Source organism: Benincasa hispida, chromosome 12 (genome assembly GCF_027475165.1).
Source record: "Benincasa hispida cultivar pf3 chromosome 12, pf3_genome.v1.1, whole genome shotgun sequence".
Lineage (NCBI taxonomy): Eukaryota > Viridiplantae > Streptophyta > Magnoliopsida > Cucurbitales > Cucurbitaceae > Benincasa > Benincasa hispida.
In genome coordinates, this window is record NC_143489.1 from 68,628,635 (window position 1) to 68,642,860 (window position 14,226).

Here is a 14,226-nt window from a genome sequence, read left to right on the forward strand (position 1 = left end):
ATCACCAAACTTGTATAATTTCTCCCTAGGAATCATGAGATCAGCATTGGATGGATCAAGGTTCGAGATAAAGCCAGTAATGTTACAAATGATACAAACAGCAGGACAGTTTGGAGAACGACGTGGTGAAGATTCGCACAGCCATCTACAAAGATTCATTGAATTTGCAACACTTTTGTGTTCCCTAATATTTCTCCAGAAGAGGTTCGACTCACGTTATTTCCATTTTCACTATGCGATAAAGCAAGAAAATAGGATACTCTCTCGAACCAGAAGAGATAACATCATGGGAATAAGTTGTGGAGAAGTTTATAAAGAAGTATTTCCCTCCCACAGAAAATGCCAGAAGGAGGAAATTGATCACTAACATTGAACAAAAAGAAGATGAATCACTCAGTGACACATGGGCGAGATTCAAGAGACTACTACGCGACTGCCCACACAATGGATTTCCAGATTGCCTCAAAATGGAGATTTTATATCATGGACTCAACTCTGCATCACAGACAGCTGCCAATGTGGCAGCAGTAGGAGGTCTTTTGGACAAAACATATGATGAAGGAAAGAATATTCTTGATCGCATCTCGAAAAATCACGAAGATTGGCAAGAAAGCGATCAAAGAACAAAGCCTAGAGAAGGTAATATGAGTAATGGTGCCATCGCATCATTACAAAATCAGATGAATGCGATGATAAACTTGTTGCAAGGCATCACAATAAACAATTCAGGAACTCGAAATGGGTAAGTAAATGCGATAGAGAAAACAAGCACCAGCTGTGTCATATGTAAAGAATCGCATTCTTTTGAAGAATGTCCATGTAATCCTCAATCAGTTTACTTTGTCAAAAAAAATCCTTTTTCAAACACTTACAACTCGGGGTGGCGAAATCACCCTAATTTTTCTTAGAAGAACAACCAACAGCAAGGCAGTCAGCCTGTGGCTCAGAGAGAGAGACGCCAGGGTTTTTCCATAGAACTAATGGACAACAGCAAGCTAGCAACTCTTAAACACCATCCCCATCATCCCTGCAAAACTTGTTGAAGTAATACATCGAAAAGAATGAAACAGTCCTTCAAAACCAAGCTACATCCATCCGCAATTTGGAAATTCAATGGGAAAAATTGCAAGAGAGCTAAAGAATAGACCCCAAGGGACATTTCCTAGCTTAACCGAGCTTCTACACAATCCAGGGAATATAGGAAAAGAACACTGCCAACCAGTCACCCTAAGGAATGGAAAGGCGGCAATAGAAGTCAGAAAGGAGCCTCGCAAGACCGAGTCAATGGAGCAACCTGCGATTGAATCAAAGAAGCCTCTATCGCAGACTGAATCAAAGAAGTCTAAAACTAGAGAACCAGAAGATGCGATCACCTCCAAGCCTCCAGACCATGAAACATTGAAAGTACAACTACCTCCATTTCCTCAAAGACTGAAAAAGAAACATAACGATGAAGGCCAGTATCAGTATTTCTTGGAAATATTAAAACATTTTCACATCATTATTCCATTCATAGAAGCGATAGAGCAGATGCCGGTGTATGCGAAATTTTTGAAGGGCTAATAAAAAACGGTCTCAAGTAGGGAAACGCGAGAATCTATATCAAAGCTCGAATATTAAACTAATGAGATAGAAGAAATGAATATCTAAGAAGATTCAAACTAGTCAATATCATAGAGTAGAAGAGTCAGTTGTTCGAAGAAGAGAAGCACGGGAAGATTCGCCACGGTGGCATTGACATAAGAATCCAACACCATAATCCCACTAAAGATGCGCGACCCAGGCAGTTTCACAATACCCTGCTCAATAGGAGGAATCTATATTGGTCAAGCATTATGAGATCTTGGGGCAAGCATAAACATAATGTCCCTTTCAATCTTTAAAAGATTGAATGTGGGACAGCTAACACACACAACGGTGAGTTTTCAACTCGCTGATAGATCCTTGGTAAACCCTGAAGGGAAATTAAAGGATGTCTTGGTAACAATAGACAGATTCATTCTACCTATAGACTTCATTATCTTAGATTATGAGGCTGATAAAGTTGTTCCAATTATATTAGGAAAACCATTCTTGTCTACTGGTCGTGCTCAAATAGATGTGCACAAGGGAGAAATCACAATGAGTGTCAACAGAAAGAAGCTCAAGTTCAATATTATCAAGGTAATGAAGTTCCCAGATAAGGAAAGCTGATCAGATTCCGAGGATGAACAAACTTGCGTTGAAAATTGGGAGTTTGAGGAAGATAATGAAGAAAGAGAGGATGCGACAGCATCTATTGAAACTTGCCATGCGATAACATAGATGTTGAAGAATGATGAAATGTTGAATTTAGATGAAGAAAGAAAAGCACAGAAGCCTCTTTGAAGCAACCACCTACAATAGAACTAAAAATTCTACCAACCCACTTGAAATACGTATTTCTCGGCCAGAATGAAACCTTACCAGTCATCATATCCTCTGCGTTACCTGAAGAAAAAGAAACTGTGCTGCTCAGTGTTCTAAAGAAATATATTAGAGCAATCGGATGGATGCTGCAGACACCAGAGGTATTAGCCCGATGTATTGCATGCATCGAATTCAGCTAGAAGAAAATCAGAAGGGCTCAATAGAACCTCAACGTAGACTGAACCCTGCGATGAAAGAGGTTGTCAAAAAAGAAATCATCAAATGGTTAGATGCCGACATTATCTACCCTATCGCAGATAGTGTCACAATCGCACCTTCCGAAGTTTCACCTAGCAATTATGCGGCACTTGTTCTCGCTCACTGCAAGTCAGCCAATTTGAATATGAACAACAAATGGCACACCAGCTGCCTCTCGCAACCTCAACCCTATTTTAGAGAAAACAGTTTTAGAAAACGGGTTTGGAAAAAGGTTTTCGCAAACAGTTTGATTGTAAGAATAGAGAAGAGAAAGATTGTAGTAGGCTAGAAAGCAATAAGCAACAACAACAGCTTTATAACATACTACTCTGGGTATGGGGAAATGATGGTTAGTCTTATCCCTATATAGTGCATTCTGAACAAAAACACATTCGCTACCCTTGCATATGGAAATGGGCGAGTGGTCACTCACTAAGAAAAGTACATATAAACCTAACTACCTAGCAAAAGGAAATACAGAGGATGAAAGCATAGGAAAAAGAGGTAGAGGCGGTCATGCGGCCATGGGCAACACGCCCTGGACAAGCATGACTATGACATTCTCCCTCACTCAATTGGTTGACGTCCCCGTCAACCAACTCTGCTCGAACTCAGCATATTATTGAGTAGCTGCCATTGAGGCCTTCCATGCACTCCCAACGAACTTTTCTATCTTTAAGGCTTCTCCACTTCTCCAGGAACTATTCCCAACTTGGTCCTGGTCCTTCCACTCTATCGCTCTTTCCCGCAAGTCTTTCATTGGCTTCTTCTCCTGCCATTCTCTTCGTTGTGGCCAGTAGACGGCTCACCACCCTACATCTCTCCTCGGTATGGTTGGGATGATAGGGTTTCAGTCTACTTACATGGATGACAGGATGAATCTCTATCCACGATGGTAACTGCACCTGATAAGAGGCTTTTCCAACCCTTGCGATGACTTCCACTAGTCTTTTAAAGTTGCTCACAAGGCAATGTTCTCTTTGCCCTCAACTTCGAAACTGTCCCAGGCACAAATTTACTCGAACCCAGTCTCTTGGTTCTCTCGGTGTCTAGGCTTCCTTCTTCTTCTTCTTCTCCTCCTCTTTGGAGTCGGGGACTTGTGTAAATTGTCTGGTTCAAACACGACACTGCTCCAAGACATGCAGAATGTCTTGCGGGGGCTTCTCTTTTATAGTTTTGACTGACTCGTGGGTAAAGTCCTTCTCCAACTGGAGGGTCGAGATCATCCTTATCCCCTTCGACTGTCTGATCTCAGCATGCACAATGGTGGGTGTAGACCTAGTGATCACTATATACTTGGTGAAAGGTATCGGTATTACCTTGTGCTCAAGCAGGAACTCTATTCCAAACACCACATCAAAGTCATCCATCTTAACGATCACGAAATCGGCAAGGCCACTCCAGTCCCTCAACTTTACGACTATTCTCTTTGCCATTCCTGTAATCAGCAAGGCCTCAAAGTTCACTGCTTTCATTTTACCTGCGCCTCCTTCCCAACGAAGATTCAGCTATCTAGCTTTTGTTTCGGACATAAAATTATGAGTGGCCCCCGAATCGACCATGGTACTTTTGGCCGATCTATGGTTGACCCAAGCATCATCATACATCAGTCTGCCTCCGTGGGATCCCTTTTCTTCTCCTACATCCTTTTGAAGGGTAGCTAAAAATCTCAGAGCCGCAATCTATGGGGTTCTATCTTCCTCTACTTGCACATTCTCGTCTTCTACCTGAATAGCTTTGCCTTTTTAGTCCGAAGCTAATGAGGCTTGGAAAGCATTAAAGGCGGCTCATTCTGGACATTCATTCGCCTTGTGCGGACCCTTGCATATATAACAAGATAAGGGCCGATGAAAATTATTTTGATTCTACCCTCACCACGTATTTCCAGTCGTCTGCTGAGAAGGTTTACTATCCCCATTGTTGTCTTTACCTCCCCCACTATTTCTTGATGGGCTCGAACCGTTACTCTTTCTCCCCCTATTGGGGGATCTCGAGTGTTGCCTCATCTCTTGAGATTCATCAATCAAGTCAAATAATTGTTCGGCCGTTGTGTATGCGGCTGGGAGATCCTGTATTCTCTGTTCATACAGTTTTGTTTTTGCCTACGGTTTTAGGTCTTCGATAAAACAGAAAACTTTGTCTTTTTCAGACATGTCTCTTATGTCCAACATCAATTCGGTAAATTACTTCACGTAGTCCCTAATGTATCAGTATGTTTCAATTCCCGTAGCTTGCGTCTTGCCAAAATCTCAACATTTTTTAGGAAGAACTGAGAACGCAACTCTTATTTCAATCTCTCCCATGTGTCGATGGTACAACGTCCCTCTTGGACATCCATGAAATGGGACCTCCACCATAACTTGGCATCCTCTGCTAGGTGCATCATCACTAGGTTGATCTTCGACTCTTCAGTCGCTGTGTTCGTAGCTCTAAAGTACTGTTTCATGTCAAAGATAAAATTTTCTAGCGCTTTTGCATCGCGAGCCCCACAGAAGGGCTTAGGCTTGGGTACTTTTACCCTGTTGAATTGGACTACCTCGATTGGGGCTTGATTTCCCACCGCTCTCATGGTAAGGTTAATTTTTGCACAATGTCTGGAATCTCTGCCCAGATGACATCGACAGTGGCTCGAAAGTCCTCGAACATTTCGGTCACCATCTGAATGATCACTCTCTGCAAGCTTTCTAGTTCTTTGACATGCTCTTTTATCGGGGCAACAGATCCCGATGAACCATCCCGATGCTCAAGAGGCCTATCCATCGTAGGTTTTGCCTCTAGGGTCTCAACCCTTGTCAACAATTCCCTGGCAGGCATCTCGTCTAAGCGGCCAGCCACCCCATCAATTTCATCGGCCTTGTCGGTGACTTTCTCTAGCCGAGTCTCTAGAAACCGAAACTGATCAGGGATTTCTATTAAATAGAGCATTTTCTCTTCAATCTCGACCAATCGGTCAACATGGGACTTGCCCAACTACTTCGTGGCAGACATGATCACAGCTTCTCAACTATACAAGCCGACTTAGCTCTGATACCAACTGTCATAATCGCACTTTCTGAAGCTTCACTTAGCGATTGTGTCATACTTGTTCCCGCTCACAGACAAGTTAGCCAATTCGAATATGAACAAGCAATGGCACATCGGGTACCTCTCGCAACCTCCACCCTCATTTTAGAGAAAACAGTTTTAGAAAACGGGTTTGTAGAAAAGGTTTTCGCAAACAGTTTGATTGTAAGAATAGAGAAGAGAAAGATTGTAGTAGGCTAGAAAGCAATAAGCAACAACAACAGCTTTATAACATACTACTTCGGGTATGGGGAAGTGATGGTTAGTCTTATCCCCATATAGTGCATTCTAAACAAAAACACATCTGCTACCCTTATATATGGAAATGGGCGAGCGGTCACTCACTAAGAAAAGTACATATAAACCTAACTACCTAGCAAAAAGAAATACATAGGATGAAATCATAGTAAAATGAGGTGGAGGTGGTCATGCGACCATGGGCAACACGCCTTGGACAAGCATGACCGTGACAAATAGCATGTGGGTCAGCCTCGTGTAATGTGTTCCAAAAAAGGGTGGGATGATAGTGGTTCCTAACGCAAACAATGAATCGATCCCCATGAGGGCCATCATGGGTTAGCAGATTTGTATGGACTACAGAAAACTCAACGTGTTGACAAAGAAATATCATTTTCCCTTATCTTTCATTGATCAAATGCTCGATCGATTAGTAGGGAATGATTATTTCTGCTTCCTTGATGGGTACGCAAGCTATAACCAAATTATGATCGCACCAGAGGATCAAGAAAAGAACACGTTCACATGTCCTTATGGAATGTTCGCCTTTCATCGCATGCCCTTTGGATTATGCAATGCTCCCAGTATGTTTCAAAGGTGTATGATGGTGATCTTCTCCGAGTACTTTGAAGACTCGATTGAAATCTTTATGGATGATTTCTCAGTCTATGATTAAACATATGAAATTTGTTTGCAAAACCTGGAGAGAATACTGAAAAGATGTGAAGAAACTAACCTGGTGTTGAACTGGGAAAAGTGCCATTTTATGGTCAAAAAAGGAATTATGCTCGGGCACAAGGTTTCAAGGAATGGGTTAGAGGTGGACAAAGAAAAAATTGAAGCTATAGAAAAACTTCCACCTCCAGCAAATGTGAAAGCTTTGAGGAGTTTCCTAGGACACGCGGGGTTTTACAGAAGGTTTGTGAGGGACTTTTCCAAAATCGCTCGACCTTTGAATGCGTTGTTGGAAGCTGATAGACCCTTTTATTTCGATTCACACTACCTCACTACATTCAAAACACTAAAGGACGCATTGACTACCGCGTCAATTCTGATCGCACCTGATTGGACAAAGCCATTCGAACTGATGTGCGATGCCAGTGGATATGCAATGGGGGCAATCTTGGTACAAAAAGTAAAGAAATGTTACACCCCATCGCATATGCTAGCAAAACATTAAACTCCACGCATGCGAATTACACCACCACCGTGAAGGAACTTTTAGCAGTAATTTTTGCGATTGAAAAATTCAGACCTTACTTGTTGGGGTCAAAAGTGATTGTCCACACAGACCACTCTACGATAAAAATATTTCATGACCAAAAAAGATGTGAAGACTAGACTAATCCAATGGGTTCTCTTACTCCAAGAATTTAATATCGAAATAATCGACCAAGAGAGAACAAATAACTAGGTCGCTGACCATTTATTGCGATTAGAGAATCCAAAAGTGGATCGCATTCAGTCGGAGGTGAACACTTCATTTCCTGATGAGTAGTTGCTTAAGATTGAAGAACTGTAATGACCCGAGTTCATGAGGGGTACATGAATGAACTGATATCACATCCGAATGAGAGGGGTCCTGAGGAAATGAAAGTATGGTTAAGAAAGGCTTAAAAGAATTAAAAGTTACTACCTATACCAACAAGGTGCACCTTTCTTTTTAGTGGCTCAATCATAAGAACTCCAAAGTTAAGCGTGCTTAGCTTGGAGAAATCCAATGTTGGGTGACCTCCTAGGAGTTTTCCTAGGGTATTACTAGCCCACTCTGTTTAAGGATGCACGAGAATACTCGTCCAGTGTGACCACACAGAAAGCATTTCAGAAAAAAAATGTGATGCCAATGAACATCATTTTGGAGGTGGAGCTATTCGACGTTTGGGGAATAGATTTCAAAATAGTCATAAATACATTCTACTGGTTGTCGACTATGTTTCCAAATGAATTGAAGTTGTTTCATGTGTTGCAAACGATGCGACAACAGTCTCTAAGTCTTGCAGAAAAACATCTTTACTCGTTTTATCACCCCACGTGCCATAATAAGTGACGAAAGGGACCCACTTTGTGAATCGCATTGTTAGTAAACTGTTGATCAAATATAATGTCCACCATAAGATCGCAACCGTATATCACCCCCAAACAAACGAACAAGTAGAGGATTCTAACAGAGAAATCACGTCAATCTTAAAGAAGGTGGTGAACCCATCACGGAAAGATGGGCTATGAAACTGGATGATGCCTAATGCGCATATCGGACTGCTTATAAGACACCCATAGGCATGTCACCATATGCGTTAGTGTTTGGAAAGGCTTGTCATTTACCATTCGAGCTAGAATATAAGGTGATGTGGGCAGTTAAGAAACTTAACTTTGATCTTAAGGCTGCAGGATAAAGGAGAAAACTTCAGCTACTAGAGCTGGACGAGTGGAGATTACAGGCGTATGAGAATTCCAACATTTACAAAGAACGCACCAAACGATGGCATGATAAGCATCTTTGCGAGAAAAACCTCAAAGCAGGTCAAAAGGTACTATTGTTCAACTTTAGGCTGCATCTCTTTCCTAGAAAACTGAAGTCGCGTTGGTCTGGGCCTTTCTTAATCAAGGAAGTATTTCCACATCGAGCGATGAAATTGACCAACGAAGATGGGACCAACACATTTAAAGTCAATGGACAGAGGAAATATGTATCATGGAGGAGATTTCCACGCGAGAAAACCTCCATTGACTTGGGTAAGCTAGAATAAAGAAGAAACACTCAGTCCCTACGATGATAAGCGATATACATTCATCAGGGACGAAGTATATCCTTTTGAGTATCCATTTTTTTTTTTCTTTCAAGAATCTATTTTACTTTCTACATATTTACTACTCTTTATGATTGTCAACTCTTTTTTTCGTACTTCTTTCTATCTTTTTTATTTCATCATTTTGATCGCATTAAACGAATGCGACGGAGTAATGCGATGGGTTTAAAACACACAATTGGTTGAGCTTACGATCAGCCCATCACAGGAAAGGATGCAATCACAATGATGTGGGCGAAAAATTAAGTTCGGGGGTTATGTCCTTCCTTGCCTCATCTTATTCTTATTTTTGTACTTCTCACTTTCAATTTAATATTGCTGAATTTTACTATCGCATTCTCTCTCGTTTGGCTTAATTCTGAATTTCTGATTACTTGATTTGATCGCCGCATTCACCCTTTGCCCATTATGACTTCAATGATGAAATATATGCTTCTTTTCTTATCACATGAACTAGTGTCAAATTAATTTCAGGACAATCAATTCACAAAACATTTCTAAAATTTAGTAGGCTGCCAGCTTTACTTCAAAACTACTTTTACAAAATTTTCTGAGTCCATCGCATGAATTATTTCGTTTTTAGCAATGAGGACATTATTGCGTTTTAAATTTAGGGGGTGTTATTTTTACCCTCATTATTTTCAGATCTTCAATTAAAACAAAATTACTATATAATGTTGAGATTAGATCCTGCTCGTAGTTGAATGTTCGCATGACACCCGTGGGGGTAAGTCAAAACGAAGGTGGGAATCGTGATCAACGTAGAAATTAAGTGATCACAACTCCACTGCCAAATAAAAAAATGGATATGAGTTTTGACTGAAAAGAGCACCTCGCTTGTAGTTAGATGTCTGCATGACACCCGTGGGGGCAAGCCAAAATGGAGGTTGGGCACTCGGATCAGCGCAAGATCACAAAAACGAATATCTAAATCATGCAAAGACCAAAACTACTTAAACACCCCAATTTGATAAAATTTAAAATAAATTATGCGATGTCCTGGGAAATGAGTAAAGACTTTTTTTGAAGATTAAACTCGCGGTCCCTAAAGGTTAGAAATATTTTAGGAAGAGATTAGGATAGAAATTAGTAAGGCATTGGTTCAGCAATTTGAATAAGGCACCATGAGAAATCTAGGCAGGGTGAAGGCGATTGAAATTTTGAGAAATCTTTAGTTTATGCTTGAGGGCAAGCATTGTTTTAATTTTGGGAGTGTGACAACTGGTAGAAATACAAGTTATTAAAGCTGAATTTATTAAAACAATGGGAGAAAGTGATGGTAAAATAGGCAATATTACGATCGAATGCGCCAAACTAAAAGAAAATTGCGATCACTAATGCTCATCGCATAAAAGTAATTGAATTGCGTTATTCTGTGCAAGTACAATGCGATAGCACGCTTGAGTTTTCGATCCAAGGGCATAATGCGATGGCGCGCTTGAGTTTGCGATCTAAGGGCACAATGCGATGGCGCATTTGAGTTTGCGATCCAAGGGTACCTCAAAGATGATCGCGTGATGACTTTACATAAAGGCGATAGCCTAATGTAATGAAACATGATGGGATGTAAAGCTGATAACGGACAAATTGGAAATACAGTTGATAGCCATTGAAGACCATACCATTGCAAATACATTGAACTTCCCGTGACTATCAGACGACGCAACAGGGTATGGAAATTAATGCTGCTCATCCACGCAATCATTAGTGAGAAGAACTGTTTTATCTAGAAGTCTATAAATACCCAATGCTACCAAAACAGAAAGAGTTGAAAAGGCGAGGAAAAGGCGAGGGAAGGGAATTCTTGAGAAGAAATTAATTTTCGAAGAGGTCGAGAGACTACCAGAAACAACACGGAGGAGAGACACCAAACCCTTGCGAGAGCAAGAGTTAACAACTTGGGAAAGAGTTGAAGTGATAAAAGTAGTGTAGAAAGCCAGAGGAAGCAAGACATTGTTTACCTGGCTTGATACTTCTTACATCATTTATTGTTTTGTACTCAAGCACTTTATTTACAAAAATGGAAACTTCATTTCAATTTATGTTCAGTCTCTTCACACCATGCATGAATAACTAAATTTGAATGAGTTGAGAAGTACTTAACTAGCATGACTTAAACTATGCACTTTATGCGATCATCTTGTCTTATATATGCTTCATTCATCATTTGGAGTACTTAAGAGAGTAGTCTAAAGACAAAATCTAGGCTTGAGAGAGTCAGATTAGATCACATAAGAAAGAGTAGAGACTTAGAAAAAGTTCTATATACTACATTCCATTCACATCACATGCATCCTAGAAATAGGAAATGTGGCTTTATGCATTAAGAAATGTAGTGCTTAGTATTTGTGTAAAGCATGATCGCATGACTTGTACAATATCTTAAGAAATGCTAGCGAAACCTCTTCTCAACTCCTTCATCGCATACTTGTCACAACACCACCCTTTCATCGTTGCGCATTTAATTCCATCGCATTAGAAAATCTAAGTTAAATCACCATCTACTTCTTAAATCACCATCACAATAGGATCAGATAGTCCGTCGCATATCTATTTAGTAATCCCTGCGTTCGACCCTGGACTTACCAGGACCCTAAGAAGGCTTATACTTGGGCTTTGTTAGGAAAACTTGCATGATCATCGCATCCACGCATCCTTACATCGCATGATAAATCAACGCATCAGCTGCCCTCGGGGTTTGTTGAATTAATCTATAATAATTAATTGTCAGTTTATAAAGTGGAGCAATTTGGTCCAAGTTTCAAATTCATCAGCCCATAATTAATTAATGCAACTTTCTCTTTAAATTCAAAATTTGTTCTCTTCACTTGCAGTTCAAATTTAAAAAGGTTGTGGTGTTGGTTTTTACACTATTTCTCCAATCACGTTGGAATCAACCGTCTTTTTATTTCTTTTCTCAAGTATTGTAGTTTTTCATGGTGAACACACGAAGACGTACTCATACTTCCAGGAAAATGATGGTCAGAAGGAAGGAGAAAGCTAATCAAAAATTGGTTTTCAGGTTTAATGTCTCATCGACTAGGGAAGACATTTCAGATATCTCTATTGAGAAGAATGCTCTTCCAAGTGATTTGATTAGATTTGTCTCCCCCGAAGTGGCGAGCATCTGGTGAAGATGTGCCTATGGCTTAACCCTTCTTGCATGTTGGCAATTCCGGACTGTCAGAGGTCCTTGACATTCACCCACTTACCCTGGTTCTGTGTGACAATTCTTCTATTAAGAGTGTTAAAGATGACATAACCAAGCCTTCAATGAATACTATCGATGAAAAGAATCTGTTAGGTCGCTCTGGTGATTAAGAGGATGTAACAGCTCCTTTTATCACTTGCTCTTCTACATTTGCTTCTGATGTTTCAATTTCTTGTACTATTGGGTCTGATGCTAGTGCTGGTTCTATTGTTGCTCATGTTGTGTCTAATCCTATTGTTGATTCTAATGTGGGTTCTGATAAAATTTATTATGTTGCTTCTGTTAATGTTACTTCTGATGTTGGTCGTGATGTTGGTTCTGAGGTTAATACTGATGATGTTGATTATGTTTCTGCTTCTATGATAACTTTGTTTGGTGTTGAGAAAGTTTAGGATGATTTGTTTGATGTTTCTTGCATTCTCCTTAACCTAGAGGATTATGATGTTTATTCCGAGAAATGTCTGAAGTAATCTTCTCTAGTTGCTTCTTCTCTTGGCTCTGATGATCAGGCTGTGAGTTCTTCTCAGTTTGTTGATTCCTCTAGTAAAAAATTTGACTCGAGCTCGAGTTCCTCAAGTGAGGAAAAGGATTCAGATTCCACTGATGATAATGTCCCCCTTGCTTAGTTAGGCAAGATGAAGAAGAAAGCCTCTGAGGGTGCTCCTAAAGATTGTGGTCCCTCTATTCGTTGTTAGCTTTCAAAAAGAGCTAAGTTTATGACCTTAACTTTACTATTTTTGGGTAATTATTATGTCTATTTGTCTTATTTTGTAGGAGAATTGATCTCATGGAGCAATTAAGTTGCAAAGGTGAAGAATCAAGCAAAAAGGACGAAAAATCGGGAGTCGAATGCACCCAAACGGACCTAAGATGAAAAAAGACCAAACTGCCCTTTTTAACATCATAACACTCATCAATAGCCTAAGTCCAACGCTCGATCGACGCTTGCAAGCAGTAGTCTCTGGTGTAAGGCGGTGTCGTACTGCTACTTCGAGCGTTGCAATGCTCCGAAGATTGACAATGCCCCCGTCGCAACGCCAGCCCAACGCCCCTGCTCAACGCTACAAGGAAGAATAAGAAGCGTTGCAATGCTCTCCTAGAGCATCGCGACGTTATGGACTTTGACAGAATTCCCCCTCCACGTGCACCTGACTAAGCGTTAGGCTAGCGTCGTGACGCTTCCTCAATGCTCTGCACGATGTCGCCACAGCGTTGCAATGCTCTTCCTAGCGTCGTGATGCTGCGGCAAACTTATAAATACAGTATTTGGGGTTCCAGCAGAGTGTGTAGAAATTTAAGAGTTTAGTCTAGTTTTGGGAGCAATTTCAGTCGAATTGTTGTGCAATTTTCCCTATAGACAACCTCGTTTCTCCATTAATCATTGTAATTCCATTATGCTGATGCAAGGCTAGGTAAATTTTCTTGGGATTAGTGGTATGCTTTGATTCTTGAAGGATAGCTAGTTGATGTGTTTAATTATTGTGAACCCTTTGGGAAGATATAATTTTTTTTTAATAGAATTTCTATGAATTGATCTAACAAATTAGTTCACCGAAATTCTTGTTTGCAAAATCATCATAGCCCATGCATATATTGATTGATTAAGTTGCGCATACTAGTATCACATGTTTAGGTCTAGACTTTTTCTGGCCAAATTCATGTATACCCTAATATAATCTTTCCCAATTAATCATGCTATAAGATATGGCTTTTTCAACTTGTAGTATGTCTCAACAATTGAACCCTTTCGAAATGCAATTCAATTCTTACTTATATTTCGCTGAGAAGGAAGAATCTTAAATTGAATTAGTGCTAGTTTGGCTTATTATCAAAGTTGGCTAATTGGGCTATTAGATTTTCTAATAGGTTGAGGGGTTCACGAAATTAGTACCAGTACCTAGTGCTTGATGATAGAAATATAATCCCAAGGTTTTTGCATCTTAATCCTTTTTCTGCACCGATTCTTGTTTCTTTGATTGCTTGTTAATTGATTTACAAATCCAACCAACCCTCATTACTTGGAATTCTTAAATTATCCTAGCTAATCATTAGTCTCTCTGTGGATTCGACCCCCATCTTACTGCTTTACTATGTTTCTGGTATAAGCCTTGAATCGATGAAACAAAAACTTCCTTTGTTTCGGGTCCACAACAGACCTAGGAACACTTGTACTCGTTCAAAAAGAACTCTCCCTAAGCAGAAAGGCAAAGACCGTGATTTTGATCCTTTGGTGCAGATATCTGATTCCAGTAATGAGGGTGA

General features: G+C 40.2%; 1 non-coding gene across 1 annotated transcript; it reads right to left on the minus strand.

Moving 5' to 3' along the window:
• Positions 1 to 344: 344 nt before the first annotated feature.
• On the minus strand, positions 345 to 451 carry LOC120068668 (small nucleolar RNA R71). Its single transcript, XR_005479302.1, has one exon. It is a non-coding gene; the product is annotated as a small nucleolar RNA R71 (small nucleolar RNA).
• Positions 452 to 14,226: the final 13,775 nt, after the last annotated feature.